We start from the raw sequence: 21,916 nt of genomic DNA, 5'->3' as shown, positions 1-21,916 counted from the left end.
AAAATATTGACCCAGTTAAAATCACAGTGAAACAAGGAGTAGATTTTCCAAACATTCCTCAGTATAAAATGAAAGCAGAAACTATTGAAGGTGTCATACCTGTAATTGAAAAATTCATAAAACAAGGTGTTCTAAAAGAAATCGAAAGCAGTCCATGTAATTCACCGATTATGGGAATTAAAAAGCCAAACAGAACTTTCAGGATTGTTCAAGACCTGAGAAAGGTTAACAGATAGTTGTTCCATGTTGCCCAGTTGTTCCAAACCCAGCGGTAATTCTTTATCAGATTCCGCATGATGCAGAATGGTATACAGATATAGACCTTTGTAATGCATTCTTTACTGTTCCATTGCATCCAGAAAGCCAGCAAATTTTTGCGTTTAGGTTCCAGGACCACATCCTAGCATGGTGTCGTATCCCTCAAGGGTATACAGAGAGTCCATCTATATTTAATCAGTTGCTAAAGAAATCCTTGGAGAATTTAGATTTACCTGGAAAGTCAACATTGTTGCAATACATAGATGACCTCCTTGTTGCTGCAAAAACAGGAGATAACTGTGTGACAGATACTATAACTCTTTTGAATCATCTGGCAGATGAGGGACATAAAGTGTCTCCTGCAAAATTAAAGTTTTGATACCAAGAAGTAAAATATCTTGGTCACAGAATTGCAAAAGGAATCAGGCAAGTAACAATGGAGAGAATTAAGATGATTCAGGGAATGCAACCTCCAAAAACACAGAAACAGGTCAGAATGTTTCTAGGAATGGTTGGTTATTGTCGCCAATGGATTAGTGGATTTTCAGTAATTGCGAAACCACTACAGAGACTGACAAAAGCAGACATAAAAGACCCGATTACCTTAACGGAAACTGAGTTAGAAGCCTTTGAAAAGCTAAAAAGAAGTTTGTGTGAAGCACCTGCATTAGGTATGCCAGACTATGAGAAGGATTTTGAGCTGTATTGCAGTGAGAGGGAAGGATGTGCATTTCTGTTCTAATTCAAAGACATGGAAAACTGAGAAAGCCAATAGCCTATTTCTCAGCAGGTCTTAATCCTGTTGCAAAAGCATTACCAGGCTGCTTAAAAGCAGTAGCTGCAACAAGTGTAAGTCTTGAACAGAGTGAAGGAATTATAATGGGATTTCCTGTAAAGGTTTATGTACCCCATTCTGTTGAAATTCTTCTTACAAGAAGCAAAACACAGCATTTGACAAGTAACAGGTTAACCAAATATGAAAAAGTTATTCTGGGATCAGATAACGTCTCAATAGCAAGGTGTGAGCATTTAAATCCTTCCACATTATTGCCAGATGGTACTGTAACTGAAATAAGAAATGAGAATGACATTGATCATGAGTGTTTGGATGTTTTAGAATATTGCACCAAACAAAGACAGGACATTAAAGATGTCCCATTACCTCAATCAGATGTTGTTTACTTTATTGATGGATCATGTTTGAGAACAGATGAAGGTTTTCTGAGAGCAGCATATTCTGTTTGTGCAGTTGCAAATGTAGTTGAAGTTTCCTGTCTCGAAGGAATTCGTTCAGCTCAAGTGGCAGAATTGATAGCTTTGATTCGTGATTGTGAAAGGGCAAAGGAGTTAAAAATTACCATAGTGACTGATAGTCAGTATGGATATGGCGCAGTCCATGACTATGGTCAGCTCTGGTCTCAAAGAGGTTATTTAACTTTTGCGGGAACACCAATAAGGAATGCAAAACTGATCAAAAGATTGATCGATGGCATTCAGCTACCAGAGAAAATTTCTGTCGTGAAATGCGCAGCACACAAAAAGAGTGATGATTATATTAGAAAAGTTATTGCCTATGCAGACGAAATAGCCAAGTATTGTGCGAAGAATAATTTTTCAATCAATCGGGAAAAAGACAATGAACATGTTTTGAACTCACTTATGCAAACATCTGTAGTTGAGACATGGCAAGGAGTGAAAGATTTACAAGATGAGGAAGATGATGAGGAAAAAGACACATGGTTAAGAGCAGGTTGCAGACAGCGAGAAGAAGATGAGATTTGGGTTTACAAAGATGACAGACCAGTTATGCCAAATAGCATGATTGCTGACATGGCTAGAATGTATCATGGTCCAGAACATATTGGAAGAGATTCAATGATTAGATTGTTCAGACAAACATGGTTCAACCCAAAGTTCAGAATAATTGCAGAATCTTTTTGTCAGAGATGCTTAATCTGTCAACAGATGAACGCAAACAGGAAAACAGTTATGAGCATGGGAACCATAGGACGGAGGGTGGTCCTTTTACCAGGTTGCAAATGGATTTCATTGACATGCCACCTCGTAACAAGTTGAGATATGTATTAGTGATAATCTGTTTGTTTTCAAGATGGGTGGAAGCGTTCCCAACACGTCACAATGATTCAGTTACTGTTGCAAAATTGCTTTTAAGGGAGATCATACCTAGGTACGGTTTTCCAGTGACTGTTGAAACTGATCGTGGAACACATTTTGAAAACAGACTATTACAAATGATTTGTGAAGCATTAAATATAAAACAAAAGCTGCACTGTGCCTACAGACCAGAAGCATCAGGTGTTGTTGAGCAAGTAAATGGTACAATCAAGAATAGGATAGCTAAAATGTGTCTAGCTACAGGAGTAAAGTGGACAGATGCACTTCCACTTGTTTTGATGTCTCTGAGAAGTACTCCTGATAAAAAGACAGGTTTAAGCCCTCATTATATGGTCATGGGCAGTCATGAGACAAGCATTTGTACCAGTAGGTAAATTAATGAGTATAAAGGATAGCGTCATTTTGGAATACTGCAGGAACCTTTCTGACGTCGTGACTTCTGTGTTCCATCAGGTGGGAACTGAAGTGATAACAAGAGAAAAGGAGCAAGCTCCTGATCTGTTACCAGGAGACTGGGTAAGGACAAAAGTTCACCGAAGAAGAAACTGCCTAGTACCCAGGTGGCAAAAGGCAAGACAGGTGATTCTTGTCACAACTAATGCAGTTAAGTGCAGAGGTTTGAAAAGGTGGATTCATGCTAGTCACACCATTCGTGTACCACCACATGAAAATCCGGACGAAGGTGACACTACAACTGATTCAGACTCTGAAGAAGAACCTGAAAGAGATCCAGATCCTGAAGATCGACAAGGAAGTCGACATCTGGAAAATTCAAATGCGAATGAAAATACTGAAGAAATCGTGATACTAGACTCTGAAAATGATGAAGATCTGCTAGAAAAAGAAGCGGAAAAAGAGTCTGATCAAGTAGCGATTCAAAATCAGGAGAGTATTGAAAAGCAGATTAGAAGCTCTGAAAGCAGGAACGGAAGTTCTGAAACTGGGAAGTTAGAAGTAATTCAAGTAGAAGACGAGTTACCGAGTACCAGCTATAAGGATGATGTTCCTAACAGAGTGAAACTGCAGAGTAAAGAAGAACCTAAATTTAGAATAGAAATCTCAGAAACAGAATCAGATGAAAGTGATGAAGATTCTGAAATAAGAAATTTTAGAAAAAGAGCTTGGAGAGCAGAGTGTAACCTATCTGAACCAAAGAAGAAATTACCAAGAAAAGGTGATAACTGGCCTAATGAAAATGAGAGCCTAAAATGTAAATTTGTGAACAGATCAAAAGAGCAAGTGAATGAAGTCTCTAGTCAGAAAAGTGACTCAGATTAGAAAATTCAAGCAGGGAAGAAAATAGAAGTGATTAGCAGTAGAACAAAAAGAGTTGTAAAGCCTAACCAAAAGTACAAGTCCCCTGAGTGGACTAATATTATCATCCCACCTGTGGTGGAGGTGAATAGCAGTAGTCAGGAAGATAAAGATGACACAAGTGATAATGACTGATTTTGTTTAAATATAAAGTTGTGATTTGCATTTGGCATAAGGCTGATGAAATTGTGTTAGGTGACACAAGGTCGAAGAAATTGTGTTAGCTGGAAAAACACATTGATGTAAGACGTAAGGTCGAAGAAAAGCTGTTAGAAAGTAGGGTTTTCTTTTAAAAAATAAAAATTAAAAAATAGGGGGGTATAGTAATTTTTGAATTTTTGTTTTTTTTGTAAGGCTCTTGTTCTGAGTAAAAGATGCCTTCAGTTAATAACAACTCAAGATGTTCTATTCTAAGGAGATGTTGCAAAATGTCTTCTATTTGTGTGGTTTTATTAATTTTAGTCTAGTTAATTTTAGCTGTCATTTTCCCCTTTGGAATTGACAAGGAAATGTACAAAGCTAACATGAGAAGTAAAGCTATGGCTAAACAAGCTAACCATGGTGCAGCAGGCAAAACTAACAGAGTTATTGATCATAAACCAGAGATCTACCAAGATAGATCTGTTGGTGATTTTTCTAGTAATACTTTTTCAAGACTTTTGGCTGAATATGTTAAGATTATGGAAGTCAAAGATTGCTATATTTGTGTGAAACTGCCCGCTTCTGTTTCGGAGGGGGTGACCTACAATATGCTTCCCCTTACTTATGGCATTACTTGCAGTGTGATAGCTAGTTTATTTTATCAAACTGGTCGTTTAGAGTACTATTATTCTAAATACGACAAAATCTTTGCAAACTTGAAAGTTGATAAAAGCTTGAATAAACACAAACATGCTAAGCAGATGAGGGAATTTTTCATTGTAACTAATGAACTTACCTAGGAGTACGCTTTTAGAAACAATTTAACTTGTAAAATGAGAACTGAAGAGAAATCTTTCTTGTATCTAGTTGAAGAGAGAAAAGCAATTTATAAAAGAAATGAAATGCTGAAACAAACCAAATCTAAGTTTTGGCAAATTGAGGATGAAAAGCTTAATGGTAGATAATCAGAAAATGTTGCTATTCACATAGATAAACCTGTTAGTGGAAAGTTTTGCATTAGGAGAGACAATACGCTTTTTGACAATTACTTTGTGGGTGCCAGTCAATGTGAGGATACTTACCAAATCCTAGGTGGTTGTGGATTCAAAGGTGGAAAAGATCCAATTTTTCCTGGAATTTATTTTGTGTGTGGGGATAAAGCCTATTACGATCTCCCAGACCACTGGTATGGGACTTGTTTTGTTGGATTAGTTTTTCCCCAAAATTTTCATGTTGACAGAAATGCAAAGGGTTCATTAGAAATCAACAATCATCTGAGAAAGCTGAGAAAGAGAAAGCTTTTCAGAAATTTTGGGAGATATTTTTGGTGCAGTAATACCTTTGGTGGGTATAACCCTGAATGCAGTTAAAATCAGAAAATTGTCTACAATTGTTGACAGATTGTCTACTGATACAGCTAGTGGTTTCCAGCTAGTGGATACAGAACGTATTGCCATAAGATCTATGGTAATGCAGGACCGTCTTGCTTTAGACATTCTGCTAACTAAAGAGGGAGGAGTTTGTGGAATATTACATGTCCAGCATTGCTGCACATACATTCCTGACAAGAGCCAGAACATTGAGATGTACATTAGAAATATTACAGAATTACATTCAGAAATTGTACCTTTAGAAGATGAAGATTTTTCAGAACGTTTGAGCAAAAGATTTGCAGCAATCAAAACCTGGTTTCAAGAGATTGGTAGTTCAATTTTAGGCAAAATACTGACTCCTTTATCAGTTATAATCTTTGTGTTACTTTTGTTGAAAATGAGTTGCATGTTACACAAGAGAAAGAAATATCTAAGGTAAAAGAAGAGGATTTATAAGCTCAGAAAGGAACAAGAAAAAGAAATAGAACTAGAAGAGTTTCGTAGAACACATTATGAGAGTTACAAGCAGACAGCAGAATCAAGTCTTTAGAAACACTAATACAGTGAAAGTCAAAACATGTTCAAGGGTTAAAATTTTGATAACATTTTGGGTGTAGTTTGGTGATTTTGAAATCACCAGATGAGGGAGTTGATGGAGCGAGGTTCAGAATAATATTTTGTTCTGACATAATAAATAATCGTTCTAATGAGTTTGAAATGAAATGCACTAATCAACTTAGTTTAAAATGCATACATGACACAAGGGATTAACATATGTGCTTTATGTTGCAACTGCAAGTACGTGAACAATAATAAATTACCCTTGTCTATTGTCTTTGTCAGTATTAAAAGTGGCTGTCTAATGGCATGTGCTTATTTGTGTGTGCTTATGTTATGTCTTTTTGTCTTTATGTGGCATAAGCTCGAGGAGGATCCTGTGGCATTAAAGAAGAAAGTAAATATAAATGCAGCTTTATGTGCTTCAGGTAGGTAAAATTAATTAACGGGTTAATATTTAGCAAAGGGGGTGGGTAACAGAATAAATCTCAATTCTTTAATTAATTAATGTTTTGTGTTTGTTTAAATACTAGTTTTCAAGGGAAAGGCTTAAGGCCTAGCGTTATAAAGATGGTGTTGTCGAATCCTGCCCAGAGAGAGCAAGAGCCCTGCATGGAAACTTTTATCACGTTGAAAATATTTGCAAGCTCAATTGAAAATTGTATTATACGTGCTCTTGGAAGGATTAAATCAAGAACGGGAACCAGCAAAGATTGCCAAGCTAAGGAAGTCACAGCCTGTGATTTACAAAATGTTTCATTTTGAGGAAGCTGCATGACTTTAGAATAAGAGACAATGGACTCTAAGAAAAGTTTGATTTAGGCTTCGAGAAAGGTGATGACATCATATGAGCTGACATCAGTCAGCCAATAAGAACACTGGATGGCAGAGACAAATATACTTTAAGTGAGATTAGCTAGGCAGAAAGGTATAAAAATTGCCCCCATGGGCAGGAGGGCGCTTCTCGCTTTCCGATTCCTGAAGGGCGTGACGTGCTGAAGGACTTGTTGGCGCACGTAAGGATAACAGACTTAATGACTATTTCCTTTTAGGTGAAGTGATTTTTAGACAGGGAAAATAGAACTTAGGGAATGGAAACTGTTTATTTTACTTAAATCATGCTAACTGATTGTTTGCTTTGAATTGCCAGTCTAATATGCTATTCCACAATAAAAGCTGCTAATAAAATGCTAATAAATAAAGAATTAATTAAAATGCACTTTCTTTGAATAAATAGTTAATAAATAAGATTTTGAAACGACAAGCTGGTCTTGTTTATTCATGGTCTTGTTACCATCAGTTGATCCATTTGCCTTAGTGACTTAATTAAAAAGATAAATGTTTAAAAACCATGGTAAGAAATGATAAACTGCAGTTGTATATAAATGTGTAAAAACCATGGTAAGAAATGATAAACTGCAGTTGTATATAAATGTGTAAATAGTATTCTGAATAGTTCTGATTAATTAGGTCACATGATTCAGTCACTCAAAAATTGTCTCGTTGGTTTATGGGCCTTGGTAATTGATTCTTGAATAATGGTAAGTATTGTGGAGATAGGTAGCGTTGGTGAGACAGTTTTTGTATTAGGAGCGCTGCATCAAATGAAATGGAAATGTGTCATAATGTAGTGTTCTTGAATTCAAGGACACACTGGGATTCTTGTAAAGGGGCAGCTGGTGATCGGTCGTCGGTTTCCTTGCTGTAATGAACTCCTGTCATTGTTGATTTATTAGAATTTCAGTGCTTTTACTGAACCAAATTTGGTGACATGTGACATTGGAGCTTTCTGGGACCCACCAACCTGATTTCTACTTCACTGCCTGTATTCGTGTAACTGTCGGATTTCTCCAGAGGCCAGAAAAGTAGGAGAAACACAGAAAATATACGGCAATATGCAGACTCCTGGTAGCTAAGGATTTTGCGGTGTATTGGACTAAAGATACGTGAGCCCATTTTCATTTGTGCTGTGGATTGTGGTGACTGTTTGGATTTCAATAGGTAATGTGCTGCATTTGATTAATGTGCTTACAGGTCTGGAGAAAGGTGAGTTTTTATTTGAATGAGGGCGCAAGCAGAGATGCTGGTGCAGTCCGTCTTCTCTTGTCAGGAGTATTGCTGACATGTACATGCGCTGTACGTTCCTGCAACAAGCCCCCCTCGCCTGTAAAGATCCATGTTGTTGGTACACTGCAGAGGCCATTTTAACGCTTTAAGGAGCTGTCTGTGGTGACCAGGGGAAGGTCCAGTCCTTGTAATATCTTTACGTATATTTATTCCAAGTTAAGATCTTGAGTAGAGCCCCACCAGGAGCAGCCTTCCTGCTGCTCAGCCCATTCTACCAACGGACAAACTCCTCTCATCCAACATTCCACAGCATCATCCACCTCAATATTCCACACCACACTCACACTGGCTGAGCAGCAGGAACAACACTCCTCATATTAAACAAAACACAATGCAATGGTCCAAGTGAAAGGCACATCAAAGAGAAAATAACGTGCACATAAATCTGAAAAGATACCATTGCAAAGACATGAGAATGGTTGAGGGCAAACCCGTAGAATGAAAAGCAGGAAAAACACGGGTACAATGGGCTTACAAGTTAACACCCAAAAATGCAGGAAAGCACAGGAGAAAATAGCAATTTGCATGAATGTCAACATAAGGCAAAGCAACAGTAAACCGACAATGCCCACCCACGTACCTACAAAGAAGAAAATAACAAACTTGCCAGGTAAATCAATCTATAGGCAGAAAGACAGATGAAGGTCTAGTCCATGTAATATCTTTAGGTATATTTATTTGAAGTTAAGATCTTGAGTAGAGCCCCACCAGGATCAGCCTTTCTGCTGCTCAGCCCATTCTCCCAACTGACAAACTCCACTCATCCAACATTCCACAACACGTCCACCTCAACATTCCACACCACACTCACACTGGCTGAGCAGCAGGTACAACACTGTTCATTGATTTCCATAACAGTCCCTGCATTTTTGCTACAGTGTTCAGTAACGGGCACACCAGCGCTGATTTCAAGCACTCGTTGACACTAAGGAAGTCTCTTCCCAACAACACCCGTCAAACGGTAATGGACACACCTTAATTCCAGGATTTAGTGAATTTGGAGGTATTTGTTAAAGGGGTTATAGGCATACCTTGTGCCTGTGCACCTTAATGGTATAGTTATCTACTACAAATGTCACGGTGATAGGCACACCTTGCCTATAAGTATTTATCATGTTTTGGGCGGTCTGCAGTATTCCATTGTGAACTTTTTTTCTTTTTTGTCTTACTCCTTATTCTTATTTCCTTCTCACTTTTGAAATCTGTGTCTTTGCTAGTGCTCATGCCTACATCTAATAATGTGGTGCAGCCTCTGCCTTTTTTTTTACAGAATCCTGGTAGACCATTTATGGCATGGAAACGTCGTTGCAGGATTTTGAGAACTACTTGGGGGCAATAGATGCTTCAAAATTTGATGACACATCGCACTGCATGTTTATTTAATCACTTAGGGGCGATGCGTCAGTCAGTGTTTGATAATCTTCCACCTGTGGTAGCAGCTTCAGTTGACAAATTTTGGGATGTATATTCGAAAGCCATAGCTCACATGGCTAAACAATTTTCCGACATAACATCAGTGATGTTGGAAGGACAATTTTTTAATGAGAAAGCATTTTACGCAAGAGATAGTAGAGGATTATCTAGCAGTGTTGAGAGTTCTAGCTGCAAAGTGCGAATATGGTACAAATGTAGATGTATAGTTGCATGACCAATTGGTTTTTAATTGTTACAACAAAAAGATTCAAGAGCATATTTTGACATGTAAAAATCCCTCATTGACTGAGGTTATGGACATTGTGAGAAGCATTGAACACTCTCTGATCTCTTCCCAAATTCTGTCTGAGGATCTTACAAGTAATGTACAAGTTGATGCGGTGTCTTAAGTGGATGTAACAGAAGACTCTGCTATTGCAAATAAGAACAAATCTAAGAAAATTTTAGAAAAGTTTGCTGGAGCATGCTATAGGTGCGGCTCAAAGTTTCACATGGGCAATACTTTATCCTGTCCAGCTCAGGGAAAGAGGGGCAAAAATTGAAGAAAGATTGGCCATTTTCAAGAAGTCGTTCAGCTAAAACTAAATCTAAAGTATGTGTGACACTTTGAACAATGTTTTGCTGACTGTGGATGTTGATTTGGTAAATACATCTCGTAAGAAATGTAAAGGAGCTACATGCAAAGTTATAATTAGTTCAATCAATTTTGGGATTATGGCTGATTTGGGCTCTCTCATTACTATTCTTTCTGATCTAACATTCAAAAAGCTATGGTCAGGTAAACTTTTGAAACAAACTGATGTGTATCCAAAAGCATTTGGAGATTATGATATCTTGAATGGTTATCTTACAGATGTTCTGAAGATTAAAGGAAGAGAAGTATTCACCAAGATTAATGTGGCAGGAAACGGCAGAGATCTAATCAATCATTGATAAATGCAAGTGTAAACATTCACTTGCCCTATCCTGCACTGCAAGTGGTGCAAAACTGTTTGCTTGTTTTAACAATGTACCTGATATCATTAAATGTGATGTTCAAAATAAAGTATTCACTCAATTTCTCAATGAACTGAATTATTTTTCATTACGGGTACTGTTCCGTAATTTGTCTATTATTTAAATGTGCAAAATCATACACAATACTATTTTTTTGTTCAATGCATGAAAATAACAGGTCAAAAATTCTCGATAGATGGTTTCCCAATGCATTTCGGCATTGAAGAATCCCTTCGTCAGGGGGAAGTGCTCAAATGAAATGTGACGAATATGATACCCAATATTCAAAAAATTATCACCAAAACGGGGAATAAGCAGAAGTAAGCAGTATGTCAAATCTGCTATGGTGTGTAGAAGAATAGTCAACGTCCTTCGGGTGCACGAGACTCAAAACGTCACCAAGCGTAATAATCCACCATAGTCCATTTGTTTTAAATCCTCTAGGTATTAAAAATGAGGCTAACGTTCATGGACGTGACCAGTATCCAACTAGTTCCATCAGCTGTGGAAATAATAATCTGAATGGACGAATGTAAACTCCAGCTATTAACCGTATGTTGCTGCCATTGGACGCCACCATTTCTAGTAGAGATCTAATCGATGGCAAGATCAAACTTATTTGGAAATTATTTTAAAACCTGGTCATGATGAACCGGTCGTACTAAGGGACGTTCCCGTTTTGTCCGTGCAGGAGTCTCAGTCCTCAAGCAGATGTTTTGTATTCAAAGAATTGGTTAACAAATATGACAAAGTGTTCAAGGACAAGGTAGGATTAGTTAAAGGTTGTGAGCACAGCATGAAATTGAAATTGAATGCCATCCCAGTTATGCAGAAGGTTAGACCTGTGCCACTTTCTGTGAAGCAAGATTTGAAAGATTTGTTGGACAAGATATGCATCCAAGGTATCATCACACCTGAAGAATCTTCTGAGTGAGTTTCTTCAGCAGTTTTTGCTCGCAACAGATCAGAGAACATACGTCTCTGTGATGATCTGAGAGTTTTAACCCACAACATTTTGGTTGATTGTCATCCTTTGCCAATAATTCTTTAATAAAACGCAAACAAACTAATAAAATACAATTATCAAATAGGACTTCTATAAATGGCACATATCAGCAACACATTCCATGTTTAAATATCACTGTGGGAAAAATAAATACATAAAATGTCATTTTCACACAATGTTTCGTAGCCGAACTGCGGAAGAAATATATTTATAAACCATAAGGCAAATAAATCCATTGTTTAAAAGCTGAAGATAATGCAAGGGGGCCCAACACTTTCTTATGTTTAGGAATTTTAAAAGTGGTATTAAAAAAGCACGTCTTTCATTAATATACAATTTACAAAAAGTGCGATGTGCTCTGAACAGATTCTGAATCACAGGGGCATAAATCCAATTTAGCATCAGAATATACGTTTCGAGGTTATGAAACCAAGGGATGAGAGATTCCAAACCTGAACCTAATAAGATAATACAATTTGGCATGGCTTAGGTAAAAGGATAGATAAAGCTCCTTGCCTGGAGAACAGACTAAAAGTGAGTGGTCAACAAACCTCTTTTTCGTTATTTCCTGTATACCTCTCATCGAAGTCCCTTTTCAGCTTTGCCCTTGATGTTTTGGCAATATTTCCAGGGTTGTCGAAACAATTCAACAAACCCAGGGTCTCCAATTGAGCCTTAAAGTAAGAGATCCAAGGGATTTTACTCACCCAGTTTTAAACAGTCTGTAACAACAGCACGGTTCAAAGCTGCTTCTTCCTTCACCCAGATATTATGCCACAATAACAAAGGGGATAAATGTATGAGAAAGAACAGGGGAATCACACCAAGTTCGCTGTGACAAATGGTAGCAGTAGTGCTTTTTAAAATGCTCAGCAAATGTTTCAGAAACTTATTCTCAACTCTCAGCAGGCATTCGACATTACAGGAACCCCAAACTCCAGCACCATACAGGGTGACGTGTTGAGTTTTAACAGGGTAAACCCATGAAAACCTACCCGACCCGGGTCAGTAATACAGTATATTCTAGAAATTATTGTGGTAGTACTTATTTTAAAAAACATATACAACAGACAAAACATTCACCGCTCAGAGCCTCAATGTGCTTCGAGGAACCGGAATTTAATTCCATGAGTTTAAACAGGCATTAAATGCGATATCAAGTCAAAGCATTAATGGTTAACAACACAATTGCTCCAATCAGGTAGCAGTGCATTCATTATTTACAGTGCCCTCGTTGTGAAGAAAAGGAAGGGTAGGGTCAATGGTAGTGAGTCAGTGGGTGAGGGACAGGGTAAAGGTATTGTGACATATATACATTAGTTACATAGAGATGGACCTTTCCAGCCTAACATTGGTCAATTGTTCCCAAATAAACGCATAGTTTAAAGGTACCTAATGTTTCAATTATTCAGTTATTTGAGCTTGCGAACAGGTGGTAGATAGTCTACGTTTCGACCCCCTGGATATAGAGGGTCATTTGTTCCCCATGTTAGGGTTTTGTCAGGGAAGGGGAGAGCACCTAGGAGTAATGCTACCCCACCTAACCCGGTTGACTCATTGCAAGCATGTTTTTCTTCTAATGGAGCCCCCTGTCTCTCCCTCCTTACCAGATCCTGACATTTGATTGAGTCATTACTGAGGGAGAATTAATACCCCGCCAGAACCATTGCTACTGAGTGAGTTATCCACTCCTGTTGTCCAAATACATAGAGTGGGATCCCTCCACTCTTCCACATTGACACTGTTTACTTCTTTAGTGTTCAGGAGCAACTTGAGAGCCCACATGGGAACGCAAAGTATCCGGCCTTCCCTCTACAAGTAGGTGGCAGTCACTTCACCTCAATTAGCATTCACCGCGCATGCATACACCATCCCTAGACTGACCCCACCTATTTCAATTACTCCTAGGTGCTCTGCCCTGCCCTGACGAAGACCCCAACCTGAGGAACAAACCAACCTCTATATCCACGGGGTCGAATCGTAGACTATCTACCACCTGTTGGCAAGCTCAAAGAACTGAATAATAGAAATATGATGTACCTTTGAACTATGCGTTTATATGGGAACAATTGACTAATGTTAGGCTGGAAAGGTCCATCGATATGTAATTAATGTATATATGTCACAATAACTTTACTCTGTCCCTCACCCACTGACTCACTACCATTGACCCTACCCTTCCTTTTCTTCACAACGAGAGCACTGTAAATAATGAATGCACTGCTACCTGATTGGAGCAATTGTGTTGTTAACCAATAATGCTTTGACTTGATATCGCATTTAATGCCGGTTTGAACTCATGGAATTAAATTCTGGTTCCTTGAATCACATTGAGGCTCCGAGCGGTGAATGTTTTGTCGTCTGTATATGTTTTTTAAAATAAGTACTACCACGTCCATTTCTAGAATATACTGCCACACAGGGTGACAGCACATGTGCGTGCTTTATAAATTTCAGTTATTACCTTGATGGGTCGAGCGCCTAGTTTTTTTGTGAACCTGAAGATTGTCTCCAGGCTTTGGTTGAAACCCCTGATCCTTGCCTCTGATAAGGGAGACCAAGTCTTTTTTTATTCCAAAAGCATTCCTGAATAAAAGAGAGTGGGCATATAAAGCAATTTCTCATTGTTTATAAAACATGTCTTTAAAATTGCGGGGGATTTACCCACCACCATAATATGAGATTTAGCTACATTTGTAGTCAGGCCAAGTTCATCCATAAAATTGTTAAAACTAGTTAAAAGCCTTTGCAACCCCACCCCTGTTCTGGACATTAAAACACAATTGTCTTCATATAATAGCACTGCTAACAACCTATGGCCTATTTGGGGAGCATCCACATTCTCATTTTTAATGTGGCTCTCTAGGTCACTTATATACAGACAAAATAAAAATGGAGCAAGGACATAACCCTGAAGTACCCTGCATTTCAATTCAATTGAGGCAGTGAGTTCCCCACCTGCTCCATAATGTACCCTCCCCTGTGATGTCCCGATGCATAGCTGCTAAAAAAATACACAATGGCCGGTTCAATGCCCATTTGCAGCATCTTCTCCCACAGACTCCCTCTCTGCATCCCAGTCAAAGGCAGATGACAAGTCCATGAACCCTAAAAAAAAGGGATCCAGGCTTGGCCTGGGTATATTTACCTTTGACTAGGTGCAGATTGACGCACTGTTCAACGGTACCGAGGCCTCTCCTGAAACCATATTGAATATCTGAAAACTTGCCGGTTACCCAATCCTCCAGCCTTTCTAGGATAACTCTGCCCATAATTTTGCAGGTACAGTCAATTAAGGATATTGGTCGGTAACATTTGGGATCGACCGTATCACCTTTTTTAAAGATGGGAACTATTATCATGGATCTCCAAGAGTCAGGGGGTCCCTAAGCCGCATAGCAACTCAAAATATTTGTAAGCAGCGGGAGCCACAAGGGAGTATTCGCTAAAAACAGATCTGCTGGGATGCCATCAGGGCCTGAGGACTTAATCCTCACAGTCTGTGTTAAGGCCCTACAATGCGAAAGTATCAACCCAGGCCAAATTACAAGACAAACACTGGCTATTTAAAGACAAAAATTATGCCAACATTTTTTTATCAACTATAACACAAAAAAATATACTGTTGTCAAAAGTTTTTTTTTATTATATTGATAAAAATAGATTAAACACATACATCATGTATACAAGATAAATTGATACAATAAAAAAGTTTTTTTGTGAATGATAAAAATGAAACATTTGTTTTAAAAAAGGCTCGAGAGAGTTCTATATATTGTATTAGCGTGGCTGTAGTCTGTCAACGCGTTTCGACACCTCGTAGTGTCTTCCTCAGGACAATATTTTTTGCAGCCAAATTTTCTAAAAAGAACGAAACCTCTTTAGCTTTTCTCAACATATCGTACATTGTGTTATAGTGCATTATTCTCTTATATTTTATATAAAAAATGAACTTTTTCTTTAATTTCAGGTATTCTTTTTTTAGCCAGGTACAAAAGTCAGATCAATGATTTTTCCACTGAAGATAGCCAAAAGAGCGTTCCTGACAGGAGTCTAAGAACCCAATCCCTATAGTTAAGCTTGGCATCAGAAAGCGATTATACATATATCTAAAAAAAATTTTCAATACATCTGATAAAGGCAGTTAAGCACATGTTTAGTTGGTAAATAACGTGTAGATGCAGATAGTAACATTTTAAGGCTTTCCATCATAATCAGGCTTTCTATCATGTTCAAATGCAAATAGTCATATCTTTGGATTTTTACATCATACTTAAAAAAGAGAGAGAGAAAAAAGTAATAGAAAGAAGTAAAGTTGTTAGAGGTATAAAACCATGTTTCTATTTCTTGTAACTGGTGTATCTCCTAAGGATGGTCTGCTTACGAGTTTACATATTCCCTAATATCTATTGAAAAAACATTCTACATTTATTAATTTGTAAAATATTATTAATAGAAACGACCTATTTTGTATCTGCTTCCGGTAGATACTTTTTCCGTTCAGTATAAATTTTAAAAGTAACTCACCATTGAGTTACTTTAAAAAGTAACTCACCATTATATATAGAATGAACTCAAAATTACTTAGATAGCTGTAATTTCTGCGATATCAGGTTAAAAAACAGTCGATATTCATCAAGCCTGAAAGGTCATAGTGAAAAAACAATTGGATATTATTTGTTTACTCATGATTGTTCTTTTTTTCCAATCGCTTGTTAATACATATTAGTATCATGATCCTAACTTTCATTGACTACTTTGTTTCCATATTCTTTTTTTATTACAACCAGTTATCCTTTGTTCTATTACTTTTTATTTTATCACCTAATGAGATTGGAAGCATTTTTTACCTGGAGTGGCTTCTTATATGCCATTCAGTCTTCACAATAACCACGAAGAATGAGGCACCTCAAAAGACTCTTTGTTTCGGTATGTGAAATCTACAAAACCAAAATTGTATCTGTAGCTATTCCATCATGTCGCTATATACTACTCCAAAGTGGAATTCCCAATTTGCATAAACGCGATGTAATATTTGCATATTCACGCGTTAGCTTTTTTTGAAGATTTCACTGCTCACTTCTCATTCTTCGTTCCAGAGATATATAACCACTTTTTTCTTTTAAAACCAAAGTTCTATAATAGAAGAAATATTGGAACATGGAGTCAGGGTTTAGAAAAAACGTTATCAAATAGAGTTTTGAAGATTAAATTCCTGGTTTCTTAGCGACACGAATGATGTTTTAGCTTTGAGGTCGTGTAAAATGCTGATACTGGAGGAAACGCTCAGGACGTCATGATAAGTCTGGTTGTTACCCCTTACACCTAGACCATAAAAACCGATGTTTACAGTGTTTTAGTTTAAAGATATTTATTTAAATAGTTAGGCGTGGAAAAAAGCAGGGGGTCTTCTTACCTTTTGGAATTACGCTATAGATATACAAATGATGATTTTCTATTGTTGATTTTATAGTGTGAGACTACAGCAGATTAGCTGAGTCTATCTTTTGGCGTATGGCTGGTAGGGGGACACTCTTTATAAGCTTCAAGATGTGAAGACTTTAAGATGCGAAGGCGTTCCCAAAGCGAGGGTTTTGAGAAATCTAAGAGAGTAAGACAACAACAAATTAACATTGTCTTTAACGCTATAAAAATAACAAACAGAAAGAGAGAATATTTCTTTTTCTCTTTCCTTAAAACTTTAGAATACTAAGACAATGTTAATTTAACATGATTAACATGACAACTACTGTTGGTCGCCCCAGCCACCAGATGGCATGCAGCCTGTTTGGACAAAGGACAGAGCTTACAATTAAAATCACCTCCCCAAAGGATTACAAAATCCGTATTCAACTCTTGAACATGGGTTGACAAAACATTATCCAACTCTTGAGCAATACTAATATTTGTAACATTAAAGTTGTTGTGATAAAAATTTACAAGAACCAATGAAAGATTTTTCCTGAGAGAGATATTAATAATCTGAAAGTGTGGTGAATCAGTCTTAGTCTTTCCTAACCTGCCATTCAGTGTTGTTGAGACCAAAGTCAGTAATCCTCCTTTTGCATGGCCACCTAGAGAAACGTTTGCTGGTGTATAAATGGAAAAGAAACCATTTATATGTACAGTATCTAACATCCATGTTTACTGTAGGTATATTATACTATATTTTTGGATAAAGATGACCCACTCATTAATTTCTAACTTGCGCAATAAGCCTGCAATATGCCAGAATAGGCTTCCATAGGTGGTCATATTATTGTGACAAGTAGAACCCTCCGATATGGATAGCAAAGATGGAACATGGTCGTCCAAAGGCGCACTGTCAATAGATGCCACAGGTAATTCCAATTCACCCTGCAGCATAACATTAAGTGACGGTGAATTGCTCTCTGGTGGTACATAGGAAGTAATCCTGACTGGGTTAGACATAGCAGGGGAGACCGGATTATGCTGACCACATGCATAAACATGTGACAACTCTCCTAAGTTATCACCCAAACATATTAAAGAATTCTCTGCAACCTCAGGAAAATTAGCAATATCTGTCTTGATCATAAAAGAGGATGGTGAGTTGTCCACCCCAATGTCCTGTATGCTAGACAATGGATAGGATGAACCATTTTTAACTCTATACAGATTCAGGCCCAAGAAATAAAGTCAATCCACATGTTCTAGAGGAAAAAAGCGATTGAAAGTTGGGATGGCAAAGGCAGATGACATATTAACGACTGTGGGTTCAGTCCAGGGACCGCTATTTATTAATAGCCTATAAAAGTAACCCAATGGTACTGCATCAATGGAGCCCATTACATTGTTACTCCTAAAGAGCCTATCCATGAGCCAGTATACCAGGGGCTTGTCCCTAATATTAACAATAATACAATCGCCACTTTCCTTCTTTGGCTGTGAGCCCACCCATGAAACACGTTCAATGTTATTTATCTTACAATACAAGTCGTCGCTACATATCCAATCCGCAGCCTTGGCCAACCAGTATACAATTTTATTCTTAAGCGGATTCTGATCTTCCTTGTTAATTGGCAGCTGTGGCACATTTTTAAGGAAAATGACATAAGGGGTAGCGTCGGGCGGGAGGTGAAGTGATCTTCTATAGTCCTTTCAATCATCACCCAGGCTTGCATTGTACTGACTGACTACAACATTAGGACATCCAGGAACCCTACACCTAGCTGTTATGTTTGTCAGACCATCACCCAGTGTATGGGGCTCTTCTATTTGTGGTTTTGCTTGTTGTAATGCATTCGAAGTATTTGTAATACAATTTTTGGTTGCTGATGCCAAATGAGATGGCATTGCTTTAGGTATGTCCTGATTTAATTTGATGGTAGGATCAGGAACAGAGCCTAAGCCAGGTGTTAACTTCAAAACACTAGCACCAATCAATATTTTTAAAGACGTTTCAATGCTATTTATCACTCCCATAAGTGGTTCAAGTAATGATTTAATGGTAACCTCCAAAATGTTAGCAAGATGTGTGGTTCACAAAAAGTCCCCTACATGCTCAATGTTTCTAATGCCCGGGGCAGTGTTTGAGACTAAGGCCTTTGCTGCTTTCCTTGTAGGGGACGCCATGGTTTTCTTACGTGTTTCCGAGGGAGATACATTTTTTTTGTCCTTACCACATGCCTTTGTTTTTTTGGACGTAGGAGGGCATAGCATATTGACAAAACCTCCTTGTTGTGTAGTGCTAGTGTTAACTACAGTCCTGGAGAAATTAGGCGCTAGGGTCCCACAACTTGATTAGAGCTCCCTGGTCCATCACCCCCAACATTGCGCTCCAGTGCATCATTCTGCTCCAACTCTGACAGTCGCTGTACCACTATGCAAAGCTCTTAGTGTGGCCTCCAGTCTCTCCTCCAAGGATTCTATTTTGCTAGTTATTGCCCCCATTGCATTTGTCAAAAAATGTGTAATTGATGATGTCTAAGAATGATCCTTGGCGGAGGGCATGACTGTCTTGCACTTCCCCATCTCCTTACCTTTTAGGTAGAGTGGGACCACAGCAGGGACTCTGTGCCTTTTTCCTGTGGGGCCAAGGGACCTGGCCCAGCCCAGCCTTGTCCTGACGCGGAAGGGTGCAGACGGGCCCGCCCTTGGCCCGTGCTTTGCCTGGGCGAGACCCAGGCAAGACGGCACACGTACGCGCTGCGGGAGCCCGCAAGGTCTTTTAAGGGCGCCTCCAGGAACGAAAAAGCAACGTCAGCGGCAGGGTCCACAAAGGCTCCTGGGACAGATAGTCCTTTTCCCCTCTTCCTCTGGCAGCAAAAAAACGACAGTAATGGGCTTCCTGTGCTGTGGGAGCCCACGAGGTCTTTTAAAGGGCACCTCCAGGTGCGAAAAAGCAACATCAGCGGCAAGGTCCGCAAAGGCTCCTGGGACAGATAGTCCTTGTCCCCTCTCCCACTGGCAGCAAAAATGGCAGTAACGTGCATACATGTATTTGCTGTTGGAGTTTGGACTGGCATCTGCTGCAAGTGTTTTTCTGGGGTTTATGGATGAAATGTTTGGTGGGGAGTGTGATATCCAAGCCTTCCAGAATGATATACTAATTCATACTGAGAGCCTGGAACAGTATTATGAGAAATTACACAAGCTGTTAAGTACATTTGGGGTTATAGCCCAAAGTGTGTTGCCCCTGTACTAAAAGACAAAGATTCTCAGGGCATTCCTTGGGCTTAGTGAATACTATGCCAGGTTTGTGCAGGGGTACGCCTTAATTGTTCAGCTGTTAAGTTTTGTGTTGAAGAAGAATGCTAAGTTTGTATGGTCTGAAGTGGAACAGCAAGCCTCTGACAAAATGTAAGCTTTTATTGTGAGTGGTCCAGCTATTAAACCATTTATGCGTGGCGAAAAAAGTGTAGAAAAAGTTGATGCGAGTTCACTGGGAGCCATATTGAGTCTGTTTGTTGGAGGTCAAGAACACACCATTGCATTTGCATCTAGATTGTCAAACACTGCGGAAAAAAATAGTAACACCATTGAGAGGGAAGCGCTTGCATGTTCATAGGCGGTAGAGAAATTAAAAATGCACATTTGGGGGACAAGATTTTATTTATGCGGGTCACGAGCTGCTGATTTATATATTAGTTGATAGTTGCTCAAATAAGGCCTCCTCTAGATTGATTATGCTCTGTCAAGGTCGCAAGAATTTAACTTTGATGTGAAATATGTGCAGGGCGTCAAAACCATCAGGGTGGACTGTCTCTCACAATTGCACCTGGAAGAGAGCAATGATGGTACTGGGCATTGTGAGGAGTACGAGTATGTAATTACCATTTCTGATGCCACTGAGCCATTTAAATTTACTGAGAATGAGTGGAAGGAACATTGTTTGAGTGATGAGTGTCTGTGAAAAGTCAAGAAGTACCTTTTTCCTGGCATTCCTAATGACAGAGGTATGAGCTATGAACTGCGTTCGTTTGCACAGGTTACTTCAGAATTGTTGTTAGTTAATGGCATTGTTTTGAGAAAGAATGCTTTTATTCCACCTGTTGATTTGTGGGCTAAGATTATTTCTATTGCACATGAAGGCCATTTAGGAATCACAGTGACCACCAAAATGGTGAACCCACACTACTGGTGGTCTGGTATTGATGGTCAAGTTGAAACCTACAATGACAAATGTACAGAGTGTTTGTGTTTGGATAAGCATTGGAAGCTGAGCACAAGTATTTTATGTTCAGTGGAATGGCCTAATTGATCGTGGGTGAAGATAGGACTTGATTTTCCGGGTCTGTTCAGTATCTTGAGGAATGAGAAGCACGAAAAATGCAGCAAACAAGTCCTGCACACATGGAAATGGAACAAAAGGTGCAGTGAACAAGACTGGCGCACACACACACACCAAACATGAACACAGACAAACAGAAAATGTTCCAACATAAACACTAACACCCAAGCAGATGTTTTCCAATAGTTAATCCCCACTCCATGGGCATAACCAAGCGTAAAAAAGGAGGGGCAAACAAATAACCCACTATCAAAGAAGCTATTATTGAAAACAGTACAACAAACTAATAAAAGCTAAGGGGCTGACTGTAAAGCCACAAACTGATTACAGCATGCCTCAGAAAAACATTGCATGCGCTACCTAGGCTCGACCTAAAAAAGGACTGTTTGTTAAAAAAAAATGGGGACCACTGATTAGAATGGGTAGTTAAGTCTTTTTTGTCTCTTTTCTCTACACCACTGCTTAAAGTGTGTACATAAATGCATACTATTTGCTGTGTTGTACACTTCTGCATATAATTGTGTTGCCCATTATACATACACGTACATTCTTCTGCATATATATATATAACAAAAAGTAATGTGCTGCATTCATGGTTATTATAAATATTATTACACATATAGATCTACTGAGCTAGTGAAAGTAAATTGCTCGCTTCGTTTACCTCTCCGTCACTTTTAAAGCTTATCACAGAGGAAGTCTGTTGTTTTTTTTTGGATGGGTTGCAGAGTTTGTAGGTGATGTGGGAGTGTCCAGCTGTGTGCCCTTTAAAATCAGAAACTTTATCCCGGCCAGGACACAGACAAAATAAATTACTAT

This window comes from Lissotriton helveticus, chromosome 4_1 (assembly GCF_964261635.1).
Source record: "Lissotriton helveticus chromosome 4_1, aLisHel1.1, whole genome shotgun sequence".
Lineage (NCBI taxonomy): Eukaryota > Metazoa > Chordata > Amphibia > Caudata > Salamandridae > Lissotriton > Lissotriton helveticus.
This window is presented reverse-complemented; position numbering follows the sequence as displayed.